The sequence below is a fragment of the Camelus dromedarius genome, chromosome 35 (assembly GCF_036321535.1).
Source record: "Camelus dromedarius isolate mCamDro1 chromosome 35, mCamDro1.pat, whole genome shotgun sequence".
Taxonomy (NCBI): Eukaryota; Metazoa; Chordata; class Mammalia; order Artiodactyla; family Camelidae; genus Camelus; species Camelus dromedarius.
This window is the reverse complement of record NC_087470.1, coordinates 5287621-5302093: the sequence shown is the minus strand read 5'-3', so window position 1 is coordinate 5302093 and position 14473 is coordinate 5287621.

The window sequence follows — 14473 nt, the reverse complement described above, 5'->3', positions numbered from 1 at the left end:
TGAGAAACCAGAGTAAAAGTTTCTCCTGCAACCCGTTCCATTTGTGCTAGATGAACGAATGTCTCTCCACATGCTCAGTTCTGAGAGATAAGTGTGTGTGATAGCCGTTCTTCAACTAGCTTGTTGGGAACACATAGTTTCTTTTAACTTGCAAACTCCACTCCATAAATATATAATGGGAGGTACTAGCTCCAATTCGGTTTTAGTGTGAAAACTGCAGGAACTTCAAACCGGCTCTAGGAAACAGACTGAGAAACCAGAGTAATAGTTTCTCCTCCAACCCGTTCCCTTTGTGCTAGATGAACGAACGTCTCTCCACATGCTAAGTTCTGAGAGATGAGCGTGTGTGTGAAAGCCGTACCTCAACTGGCTTGTTGGGAACACAAAGTTTCTTTTCAGTAGAAAATTCCACTCCATACATATATATGGGGAGGTACTAAATCCAACTCGGTTTTACAGTGAAAAATGCAGGAAATTCTAACCGGCACTAGGAAGCAGAATGAGAAACTAGAGTAAAAGTTTCTCCTGCATACCGTTCCCTTTGTGCTAGATGAACGAACGTCTCTCCACATGCTAAGTTCTGAGAGATAAGTGTGTGTGAAAGTCGTCCTTCACCTAGCTTGTTGGGAACACAAAATTTCTTTTCAGTTGCTAACTCAAATCCATTCATATATATGGGGAAGTAATAGCTCCAACTCGGTTTTACTGTGAAATCTGCAGAAACATCAAACCGGCACTAGGAAACAGACTGAGAAACCAGAGTAAAATTTCCTCCTGCAACCCGTTCCTTTTGAGCTAGATGAACGAACCTCTCTCCACATGCTCAGTTCTGAGAGATAAGTGTGTGTGAAAGCAGTCTTTCACCTAGCTTGTTGGGAACACAAAGATTCTTTTCAGTTGCAAACTCCACTCCATACATATATATGGGGAGGTAATAGTTCCAACTCTGTTTTACAGTGAAAACTACAGGAACTTCAAACCGGCACAAGGAAACAGACTGAGAAACCAGAGTAAACGTTTCTCCTGCAACCCGTTCAAATTGTGCTAGATGAACGAACGTCTCTCCACATGCTCATTTCTGAGAGATAAGTGTGTTTGATAGCCTTTCTTCAACTAGCTTGTTGGGAACACAAAGTTTCTTTTAACTTGCAAACCCCACTCCATATATATATAATGGGGGGTACTAGCTCCAACTCGGTTTTACAGTGAAAACTGCAGGAACTTCAAACCGGCACTAGGAAACAGACTGAGAAACCAGAGTAATAGTTTCTCCTGCAACCAGTTCCCTTTGGGCTAGATGAACGAACGTCTCTCCACATGCTCATTTCTGAGAGATATTTGTGTGTGGAAGCCGCACTTCACCTAGCTTGTTAGGAACACAAAGTTTCTTTTCAGTTGCAAACTCCACTCCATAAATATATATGGGGAATTACAAGCTCCAAATCCGTTTTACAGTGAAAACTGCAGGAACTTCAAAACGGCACTAGGAAACAGACTGAGAAACCAGAGTAAAAGTTTCTCCTGCAACCCGTTCCATTTGTGCTAGATGAACGAACGTCTGTCCACATGCTCAGTTCTGAGAGATAAGTGTGTGTGAATGCCGTCCTTCACTTAGCTTGTTGGGAACCCAAAGATTCTTTTCAGTTGCAAACTCAACTCCATACATTTATATGAGGAGGTACTAGCTCCAACTCGGTTTTACAGTGAAAACTGCAGGAAATTCAAACCGGCACTATGAAACAGACTGAGAAACCAGAGTAAAACTTTCTCCTGCAACCCATTCCTTTGTGCTAGATTAACGAACGTCTCTCCACATGCTCAGTTCTGAGAGATAAATGTTTGTGAAAGCCATCCTTCATTTAGCTTGTTGGGAACACAAAGTTTCTTTTCACTTGCAAACACCAATCCATAAATATATATGGGTAGGTAATAGCTCCAAATCGGGTTTACATTGAAAACTGCAGGAACTTCAAACCAGCACTAGGAAACGCACTGAGAAACCAGAGAATGTTTTCCATGCAACCCGTTCCTTTTGTGCTAGATGAACGTACGTCTCTCCACATGCTCAGTTCTGAGAGAAAATGTGTGTGAAAGCCGTCCTTCACCTAGCTTGTTGGGAACACAAAGTTTCTTTAAACTTGCAAACTCCACTCCATACATATATATGGGAAGGTACTAGCTTCAACTCGGTTTTACAGTGAAAACTGCAGGATCCTCAAACCGGCACTAGGAAAGAGACTGAGAAACCACAGTAAAAGATTCTCCTGCCACCCGTTCCTTTGTGCTAGATGAACGAACGTCTCTCCACATGCACAGTTCTGAGAGATATTTGTGTGTGGAAGCCGCACTTCACCTAGCTTGTTAGGAACACAAAGATTCTTTTCAGTTGCAAACTCCACTCCATAATTATATATGGGGAGGTACTAGCCCCAAATCGGTTTTACAGTGAAAACTGCAGGAACTTCAAACTGGCACTAGGAAACAGACTGAGAATCCAGATTAAAAGATTCTCCTGCAACCAGTTCCCTTTGTGCTAGATGAACGAACGTCTCTCCACATGCTCAGTTTTGAGAGATAAGTGTGTGTGAAAGCCGTCCTTCACCTAGCATGTTGGGAACACAAAGTTTCTTTTCACTTGCAAACTGCACTCCATACATATATATGGGGAGGTACTAGCTCCAACACGGTTTTACAGTGAATACTGCAGGAAATTCAAAACGGCACTAGGAAACAGACTGAGAAACCAGAGTAAAAGTTTCTCCTGCAACCCATTCCTTTGTATTAGATTAACGAACGTCTCTCCACATGCTCAGTTCTGAGAGATAACTGTGTGTGAAAGCCATTGTTCATCTAGCTTGTTGGGAACACAAAGTTTCTTTTCAGTTGCAAACTCCACTCCATACATATATATGGGGAGGTACAAGCTGCAAATCGGGTTTACAGTGAAAACTGCAGGAACTTCAAACCGGCACAAGGAAACAAACTGAGAAACCAGAGTAAAAGTTTCTCATGCAACCCGTTCACTTTGTGCTAGATGAACGAACGTCTCTCCACATGCTCAGTTCTGAGAGATAAGTGTGTGTGAAAGCCGCCCTTCAACTAGCTTGTTGGGAACACAAAGATTCTTTTCAGTTGCAAACTCCACTCCATACATATATATGGGGAGGTACAAGCTCCAACTCGGTTTTACAGTGAAAACTGCCGGAACTTCAAACCGGCACTAGGAAACAGACTGTGAAACCAGAATAATAGTTTCTCCTGCAACACATTCCATTTTTGCTAGGTGAAAGAACGTCTCTCCACATGTTCAGTTCTGAGAGATATTTGTGTGTGAAAGCCGCCCTTCACCTACCTTGTTAGGAACACAAAGTTTCTTTTCAGTTGCAAACCCAACTCCATACATATATATGGGGAAGTATTAGTTTCAACTCGGTTTTACAGTGAAAACTGCAGGAATTTCAAACCGGCACTAGGAATCAGACTGAGAAACCAGAGAAAAGTTTCTCCTGCCATACGTTCCATTTGTGCTAGATGAACGAACTTCTCTCCACATGCTCAGGTCTGAGAGATAAGTGTGTGTGAAAGCCATCCTTCATTTAGCTTGTTGGGAACCCAAAGATTCTTTTCAGTTGCAAACTCAACTCCATACTTATATATGGGGAGGTGCTAGCTCCAACTCGGTTTTACAGTGAAAACTGCAGGAAATTCAAACCGGCACTAGGAAACAGACTGAGAAACCAGAGTAAAACTTTCTCCTGCAAACGATTCCTTTGTGCTAGATTAACGAACGTCTCTCCACATGCTCAGTTCTGAGAGATAAATGTGTGTGAAAGCCATCCTTCATTTAGCTTGTTGGGAACACAAAGTTTCTTTTCACTTTCAAACACCACTCCATAAATATATAAGGGGAGGTACTAGCTCCAACTCGGTTTTTCATTGAAAACTGCAGGAACTTCAAACCGGCACTAGGAAACACACTGAGAAACCAGAGAAAATGATTCCCCTGCAACACGTTCCTTTTGTGCTAGATGAACGAACGTCTCTCCACATGCTCAGTTCTGAGAGAATATGTGTGTGAAAGCCGTCCTTCACCTAGCTTGTTGGGAACACAAAGTTTCTTTACAGTTGCAAACTTCACTCCATACATATATATGGGGAAGTACTAGCTCCAAAACGGTTTTACAGTGTAAACTGCAGGAATTTCAAAGAGGCACTAGGAAACAGACTGAGAAACCAGAGTAAAAATTTCTCCTGCAGCCCGTTCTATTTGTGCTAGATGAACGAACTTCTCTCCATATGCTAAGTTCTGAGAGATAAGTTTTTGTGAAAGCCGTCCTTCACCTTGCTTGTTGGGAACACAAAGTTTCTTTTCAGTTGCAAACCCCACTCCAAACATATAAATGGGGAGGTACAAGCTCCAACTCGGTTTCACAGTGAAACTGCAGGGACTTAATTCCGGCACTAGGAAACAGACGGAGAAACCAGAGTAAAATTTCTACTGCAACCATTTCCCTTTGTGCTAGATGAACGAACGTCTCTCCACATGCTCAGTTCTGAGAGATAAGTGTGTGTGAAAGCCGAACTTCACCTAGCTTGTTGGGAACACAAAGTTTCTTTTCAATTGCAAACTCCAATCCATACATATATATGGGGTGGTACTAGCTCCAACACGGTTTTACAGTGAAAACTGCAGGAACTTCAAACCGGCACTAGGAAACAGACTGAGAAACCAGAGTAATAGTTTCTCCTGCAACACAGTCCATTTTTGCTAGGTGAAAGAACGTCTCTCCACATGTTCAGTTCTGAGAGATATTTGTGTGTGAAAGCCGCCCTTCACCTAGCTTGTTAGGAACACAAAGTTTCTTTTCAGTTGCAAACCCAACTCCATACATATATATGGGGAAGTATTAGTTTCAACTCGGTTTTACAGTGAAAACTGCAGGAACTTCAAACCGGCACTAGGAATCAGACTGAGAAACCAGAGAAAAGTTTCTTCTGACATCCGTTCCATTGGTGCTAGATGAACGAACATCTCTCCACATGCTCAGGTCTGAGAGATAAGTGTGTGTGAAAGCCATCTTTCATTTAGCTTGTTGGGAACCCAAAGATTCTTTTCAGTTGCAAACACAACTCCATACTTATATATGGGGAGGTACAAGCTCGAACTCGGTTTTACAGTGAAAACTGCAGGAAATTCAAACCGGCACTAGGAAACAGACTGAGAATCCAGAGTAAAACTTTCTCCTGCAACCGATTCTTTGTGCTAGATTAACGAACGTCTCTCCACATGCTCAGTTCTGAGAGATAAATGTGTGTGAAAGCCATCCTTCAATTAGCTTGTTGGGAACACAAAGTTTCTTTTCACTTGCAAACACCACTCCATAAATATATATGGGGAGGTACTAGCTCCAACTCGGTTTTACATTGAAAACTGCAGGAACTTCAAACCGGCACTAGGAAACAGACTGAGAAACCAGGGTAAAATTTTCTCCTGCAACCCGTTCCCTTTGTGCTAGATGAACGAACGTCTCTCCACATGCTCAGTTCTGAGAGATAAGTGTGAGTGAAAGCCGTCCTTCACATTGCTTCTTCTGAACGCTAAGTTACTTTCCACTTGCAAATTCCACTCCATACATATATATGGGGAGGTACTATCTCCAACTCTGTTTTGCAGTTAAAACTGCAGGAACTTCAAACCGGCACTAGGAAACAGACTGAGAAACAAGAGTAAAAGTTTCTCCTGCAACCCGTTCCCTTTGTGCTAGATGAACGAACGTCTCTCCACATGCTCATTTCTGAGAGATAATTGTGTGTGAAAGCCGTTCTTCACCTAGCTTGTTGGGAACACAAAGTTTCTTTTCAGTTGCAAACTCCAATCCATATATATATATGGGGAGGTACTAGCTCCAACTCGGTTTTACAGTGAAAAATGCATTGAATTCAAACCGGCACTAGGAAACAGACTGAGAAACCAGAATAAAACATTCTCCTGCAAACAGTTCCATTTGTGCTAGATGAATGAACGTCTCCCCACATGCTCAGTTGTGAGAGATAAGTGTGTGTGGAAGCCGTACTTCACCTAGCTTGTTGGGAACACAAAGTTTCTTTTCAGTTGCAAATTATAATAAATACATATAAATTGTGAGGTACGAGCTCCAACTCGGTTTTACAGTGAAACTGCAGGGACTTAAATCCGGCACTAGGAAACAGACTGAGAAACCAGAGTAAAAGTTATCCTGCAACCACTTCCCTTTGTGCTAGATGAACGAACTTCTCTCCACATGCTCAGTTCTGAGAGATAAGTGTGTGTGAAAGCCGTACTTCACCTAGCTTGTTGGGAACACAAAGTTTCTTTTCACTTGCAAAATCCACTCCATACTTATATATGGGGAGGTACTAGCTCCAACTCGGTTTTACAGTGAAAACTGCAGGAACTTCAAACCGGCACTAGGAAACAGACTGAGAAACCAGAGTAATAGTTTCTCCTGCAACACATTCCATTTTTGCTAGGTGAAAGAACGTCTCTCCACATGTTCAGTTCTGAGAGATATTTGTGTGTGAAAGCCGCCCTTCACCTAGCTTGTTATGAACACAAAGTTTCTTTTCGGTTGCAAACCCAACTCCATACATATATATGGGGAAGTATTAGTTTCAACTCGGTTTTACAGTGAAAACTGCAGGAACTTCAAACCGGCACTAGGAAGCAGACTGAGAAACCAGAGAAAAGTTTCTCCTGACATACGTTCCATTTGTGCTAGATGAATGAACGTCTCTCCACATGCTCAGGTCTGAGAGATAAGTGTGTGTGAAAGCCATCCTTCATTTAGCTTGTTGGGAACCCAAAGATTCTTTTCAGTTGCAAACTCAACTCCATACTTATATATGGGGAGGTACTAGCTCCAACTCGGTTTTACAGTGAAAACTGCAGGAACTTCAAACCGGCACTAGGAAGCCGACTGAGAAACCAGAGAAAAGTTTCTCCTGACATCCGTTCCATTTCTGCTAGATGAACGAACGTCTCTCCACATGCTCAGTTCTGAGAGATAAATGTGTGTGAAAGCCATCCTTCATTTAGCTTGTTGGGAACACAAAGTTTCTTTTCACTTGCAAACACCACTCCATAAATATATATGGGGAGGTACTAGCTCCAACTCGGTTTTACATTGAAAACTGCAGGAACTTCAAACCGGCACTAGGAAACACACTGAGAAACCAGAGAAAATGATTCCCATGCAACCCGTTCCTTTTGTGCTAGATGAACGAACGTCTCTCCACATGCTCAGTTCTTAGAGAATATGTGTTTGAAACCCGTCCTTCCCCTAGCTTGTTGGGAACACAAAGTTTCTTTACAGTTGCAAACTCCACTCCATACATATATATGGGGAAGTACTAGCTCCAAAACGGTTTTACAATGAAAACTGCAGGAAATTCAAACCGGCACTAGGAAACAGACTGAGAAACCAGAGTAAAAATTACTCCTGCAACCCGTTCCCTTTGTGCTAGATGAACGAACGTCTCTCCACATGCTCAGTTCTGAGAGATAAGTGTGTGTGAAAGCCGCCCTTCAACTAGCTTGTTGGGAACACAAAGATTCTTTTCAGTTGCAAACTCCACTCCATACATATATATGGGGAGGTACAAGCTCCAACTCTGTTTTACAGTGAAACTGCAGGGACTTAAATCCGGCACTAGGAAACAGACTGAGAAACCAGAGTAAAATTTCTACTGCAACCACTTCCCTTTGTGCTAGATGAACGAACGTCTCTCCACATGCTCAGTTCTGAGAGATAAGTTTGTGTGATAGCCGCCCTTCAACTAGCTTGTTGGGAACACAAAGATTCTTTTCAGTTGCAAACTCCACTCCATACATATATATGGGGAGGTACAAGCTCCAACTCGGTTTCACAGTGAAACTGCAGGGACTTAAATTCGGCACTAGGAAACAGACTGAGAAACCAGAGTAAAATTTCTACTGCAACCACTTCCCTTTGTGCTAGATGAACGAACGTCTCTCCACATGCTCAGTTCTGAGAGATAAGTTTGTGTGAAAGCCGAACTTCACCTAGCTTGTTGGGAACACAAAGTTTCTTTTCAATTGCAAACTCCAATCCATACATATATATGGGGTGGTACTAGCTCCAACTCGGTTTTACAGTGAAAACTGCAGGAACTTCAAACCGGCACTAGGAAACAGACTGAGAAACCAGAGTAATAGTTTCTCCTGCAACACAGTCCATTTTTGCTAGGTGAAAGAACGTCTCTCCACATGTTCAGTTCTGAGAGATATTTGTGTGTGAAAGCCGCCCTTCACCTAGCTTGTTAGGAACACAAAGTTTCTTTTCAGTTGCAAACCCAACTCCATACATATATATGGGGAAGTATTAGTTTCAACTCGGTTTTACAGTGAAAACTGCAGGAACTTCAAACCGGCACTAGGAATCAGATTGAGAAACCAGAGAAAAGTTTCTTCTGACATCCGTTCCATTTGTGCTAGATGAACGAACGTCTCTCCACATGCTCAGGTCTGAGAGATAAGTGTGTGTGAAAGCCATCCTTCATTTAGCTTGTTGGGAACCCAAAGATTCTTTTCAGTTGCAAACACAACTCCATACTTATATATGGGGAGGTACAAGCTCGAACTCGGTTTTACAGTGAAAACTGCAGGAAATTCAAACCGGCACTAGGAAACAGACTGAGAAACCAGAGTAAAACTTTCTCCTGCTACCGATTCTTTGTGCTAGATTAACGAACGTCTCTCCACATGCTCAGTTCTGAGAGATAAATGTGTGTGAAAGCCATCCTTCAGTTAGCTTGTTGGGAACACAAAGTTTCTTTTCACTTGCAAACACCACTCCATAAATATATATGGGGAGGTACTAGCTCCAACTCGGTTTTACATTGAAAACTGCAGGAACTTCAAACCGGCACAAGGAAACAGACTGAGAAACCAGGATAAAATTTTCTCCTGCAACCCGTTCCCTTTGTGCTAGATGAACGAACGTCTCTCCACATGCTCAGTTCTGAGAGATAAGTGTGAGTGAAAGCCGTCCTTCACATTGCTTCTTCTGAACGCTAAGTTCCTTTCCACTTGCAAATTCCACTCCATACATATATATGGGGAGGTACTATCTCCAACTCTGTTTTACAGTGAAAACTGCAGGAACTTCAAACCGGCACTAGGAAACAGACTGAGAAACTAGAGTAAAAGTTTCTCCTGCAACCCGTTCCCTTTGTGCTAGATGAACGAACGTCTCTCCACATGCTCAGTTCTGAGAGATAATTGTGTGTGAAAGCCGTCCTTCACCTAGCTTGTTGGGAACACAAAGTTTCTTTTCAGTTGCAAACTCCACTCCATATATATATATGGGGAGGTACTAGCTCCAACTCAGTTTTACAGTGATAAATGCATTGAATTCAAACCGGCACTAGGAAACAGTCTGAGAAACCAGAATAAAACTTTCTCCTGCAAACAGTTCCATTTGTGCTAGATGAATGAACGTCTCTCCACATGCTCAGTTGTGAGAGATAAGTGTGTGTGGAAGCCGTCCTTCACCTAGCTTGTTGGGAACACAAAGTTTCTTTTCAGTTGCAAATTCCAATAAATACATATAAATTGTGAGGTACGAGCTCCAACTCGGTTTTACAGTGAAACTGCAGGGACTTAAATCCGGCACTAGGAAACAGACTGAGAAACCAGAGTAAAAGTTATCCTGCAACCACTTCCCTTTGTGCTAGATGAACGAACTTCTCTCCACATGCTCAGTTCTGAGAGATAAGTGTGTGTGAAAGCCGTACTTCACCTAGCTTGTTGGGAACACAAAGTTTCTTTTCACTTGCAAAATCCACTCCATACTTATATATGGGGAGGTACTAGCTCCAACTCGGTTTTACAGTGAAAACTGCAGGAACTTCAAACCGGCACTAGGAAACAGACTGAGAAACCAGAGTAATAGTTTCTCCTGCAACACATTCCATTTTTGCTAGGTGAAAGAACGTCTCTCCACATGTTCAGTTCTGAGAGATATTTGTGTGTGAAAGCCGCCCTTCACCTAGCTTGTTATGAACACAAAGTTTCTTTTCGGTTGCAAACCCAACTGCATACATATATATGGGGAAGTATTAGTTTCAACTCGGTTTTACAGTGAAAACTGCAGGAACTTCAAACCGGCACTAGGAAGCAGACTGAGAAACCAGAGAAAAGTTTCTCCTGACATACGTTCCAATTGTGCTAGATGAACGAACGTCTCTCCACATGCTCAGGTCTGAGAGATAAGTGTGTGTGAAAGCCATCCTTCATTTAGCTTGTTGGGAACCCAAAGATTCTTTTCAGTTGCAAACTCAACTCCATACTTATATATGGGGAGGTACTAGCTCCAACTCGGTTTTACAGTGAAAACTGCAGGAACTTCAAACCGGCACTAGGAAGCCGACTGAGAAACCAGAGAAAAGTTTCTCCTGACATCCGTTCCATTTGTGCTAGATGAACGAACGTCTCTCCACATGCTCAGTTCTGAGAGATAAATGTGTGTGAAAGCCATCCTTCATTTAGCTTGTTGGGAACACAAAGTTTCTTTTCACTTGCAAACACCACTCCATAAATATATATGGGGAGGTACTAGCTCCAACTCGGTTTTACATTGAAAACTGCAGGAACTTCAAACCGGCACTAGGAAACACACTGAGAAACCAGAGAAAATGATTCCCCTGCAACCCGTTCCTTTTGTGCTAGATGAACGAACGTCTCTCCACATCCTCAGTTCTTAGAGAATATGTGTTTGAAACCCGTCCTTCCCCTAGCTTGTTGGGAACACAAAGTTTCTTTACAGTTGCAAACTCCACTCCATACATATATATGGGGAAGTACTAGCTCCAAAACGGTTTTACAATGAAAACTGCAGGAAATTCAAACCGGCACTAGGAAACAGACTGAGAAACCAGAGTAAAAATTACTCCTGCAACCCGTTCCCTTTGTGCTAGATGAACGAACGTCTCTCCACATGCTCAGTTCTGAGAGATAAGTGTGTGTGAATGCCGCCCTTCAACTAGCTTGTTGGGAACACAAAGATTCTTTTCAGTTGCAAACTCCATTCCATACATATATATGGGGAGGTACAAGCTCCAACCCGGTTTTACAGTGAAAACTGCCGGAACTTCAAACCGGCACTAGGAAACAGACTGTGAAACCAGAATAATAATTTCTCCTGCAACTCATTCCATTTTTGCTAGGTGAAAGAACGTCTCTCCACATGTTCAGTTCTGAGAGATATTTGTGTGTGAAAGCCGCCCTTCACCTAGCTTGTTAGGAACACAAAGTTTCTTTTCAGTTGCAAACACAACTCCATACATATATATGGGGAAGTATTAGTTTCAACTCGGTTTTACAGTGAAAACTGCAGGAACTTCAAACCGGCACTAGGAATCAGACTGAGAAACCAGAGAAAAGTTTCTCCTGCCATACGTTCCATTTGTGCTAGATGAACGAACTTCTCTCCACATGCTCAGGTCTGAGAGATAAGTGTGTGTGAAAGCCATCCTTCAATTAGCTTGTTGGGAACCCAAAGATTCTTTTCAGTTGCAAACTCAACTCCATACTTATATATGGGGAGGTGCTAGCTCCAACTCGGTTTTACAGTGAAAACTGCAGGAAATTCAAACCGGCACTAGGAAACAGACTGAGAAACCAGAGTAAAACTTTCTCCTGCAACCGATTCCTTTGTGCTAGATTAACGAACGTCTCTCCACATGCTCAGTTCTGAGAGATAAATGTGTGTGAAAGCCATCCTTCATTTAGCTTGTTGGGAACACAAAGTTTCTTTTCACTTGCAAACACCACTCCATAAATATATATGGGGAGGTACAAGCTCCAACTCGGTTTTACATTGAAAACTGCAGGAACCTCAAACCGGCACTAGGAAACACACTGAGAAACCAGAGAAAATGATTCCCCTGCAACCCGTTCCTTTTGTGCTAGATGAACGAACGTCTCTCCACATGCTCAGTTCTGAGAGAATATGTGTGTGAAAGCCGTCCTTCACCTAGCTTGTTGGGAACACAAAGTTTCTTTACAGTTGCAAACTTCACTCCATACATATATATGGGGAAGTACTAGCTCCAAAACGGTTTTACAGTGAAAACTGCAGGAATTTCAAAGAGGCACTAGGAAACAGACTGAGAAACCAGAGTAAAAATTTCTCCTGCAACCCGTTCTATTTGTGCTAGATGAACGAACGTCTCTCCATTTGCTAAGTTCTGAGAGATAAGTGTTTGTGAAAGCCGTCCTTCACCTTGCTTGTTGGGAACACAAAGTTTCATTTCAGTTGAAAACCCCACTCCAAACATATAAATGGGGAGGTACAAGCTCCAACTCGGTTTTACAGTGAAACTGCAGGGACTTAAATCCGGCAATAGGAAACAGACTGAGAAACCAGAGTAAAATTTCTACTGCAACCACTTCCCTTTGTGCTAGATGAACGAACGTCTCTCCACATGCTCAGTTCTGAGAGATAAGTGTGTGTGAAAGCCGAACTTCACCTAGCTTGTTGGGAACACAAAGTTTCTTTTCACTTGCAAACTCCAATCCATACATATATATGGGGTGGTACTAGCTCCAACTCGGTTTTACAGTGAAAACTGCAGGAACTTCAAACCGGCACTAGGAAACAGACTGAGAAACCAGAGTAATAGTTTCTCCTGCAACACAGTCCATTTTTGCTAGGTGAAAGAACGTCTCTCCACATGTTCAGTTCTGAGAGATATTTGTGTGTGAAAGCCGCCCTTCACCTAGCTTGTTAGGAACACAAAGTTTCTTTTCAGTTGCAAACCCAACTCCATACATATATATGGGGAAGTATTAGTTTCAACTCGGTTTTACAGTGAAAACTGCAGGAACTTCAAACCGGCACTAGGAATCAGACTGAGAAACCAGAGAAAAGTTTCTTCTGACATCCGTTCCATTTGTGCTAGATGAACGAACGTCTCTCCACATGCTCAGGTCTGAGAGATAAGTGTGTGTGAAAGCCATCCTTCATTTAGCTTGTTGGGAACCCAAAGATTCTTTTCAGTTGCAAACACAACTCCATACTTATATATGGGGAGGTACAAGCTCGAACTCGGTTTTACAGTGAAAACTGCAGGAAATTCAAACCGGCACTAGGAAACAGACTGAGAAACCAGAGTAAAACTTTCTCCTGCAACCGATTCTTTGTGCTAGATTAACGAACGTCTCTCCACATGCTCAGTTCGGAGAGATAAATGTGTGTGAAAGCCATCCTTCAATTAGCTTGTTGGGAACACAAAGTTTCTTTTCAATTGCAAACACCACTCCATAAATATATATGGGGAGGTACTATCTCCAACTCGGTTTTACATTGAAAACTGCAGGAACTTCAAACCGGCACTAGGAAACAGACTGAGAAACCAGGGTAAAATTTTCTCCTGCAACCCGTTCCCTTTGTGCTAGATGAACGAACGTCTCTCCACATGCTCAGTTCTGAGAGATAATTGTGTGTGAAAGCCATCCTTCACCTAGCTTGTTGGGAACACAAAGTTTCTTTTCACTTGCAAACTCCACTCCATACATATATATGGGGAGGTACTAGCTCCAACTCGGTTTTACAGTGAAAACTGCAGGATCCTCAAACCGGCACTAGGAAACAGACTGAGATACCAGAGTAAAAGTTTCACGTGCAACCAGTTCCCTTTGTGCTAGATGAACGAACGTCTCTCCACATGCTCAGTTCTGAGAGATAAGTGTGTGTGAAAGCCGTCCTTCACCTAGCTTGTTGGGAACACAAAGTTTCTTTTCAGTTGCAAATTCCAATCAATACATATAAATGGTGAGGTACGAGCTCCAACTCGGTTTTAAGGTGAAACTGCAGGGACTTAAATCCGGCACTAGGAAACAGACTGAGAAACCAGAGTAAAAGTTATCCTGCAAACACTTCCCTTTGTGCTAGATGAACGAAGGTCTCTCCACATGCTCAGTTCTGAGAGATAAATGTGTGTGAAAGCCGTACTTCACCTACCTTGTTGGGAACACAAAGTTTCTTTTCAGTTGCAAACTCCACTCCATACATATATATGGGGAGGTACAAGCTGCAACTCGGGTTTACAGTGAAAAATGCAGGAACTTCAAACCGGCACAAGGAAACAGACTGAGAAACCAGAGTAAAAGTTTCTCATGCAAACCGTTCCCTTTGTGCTAGATGAACGAAGGTCTCTCCACATGCTCAGTTCTGAGAGATAAATGTGTGTGAAAGCCGTACTTCACCTAGCTTGTTGGAAACACAAAGTTTCTTTTCAGTTGCAAACTCCACTCCATATATATATTTGGGTAGGTACTATCTCCAACTCGATTTTACAGTGAAAACTGCATTGAATTCAACCCGGCACTAGGAAACAGACTGAGAAACCAGAATAAAATTTTCTCCTGCAACCAGTTCCATTTGTGCTAGATGAACGAACGTCTCTCCAC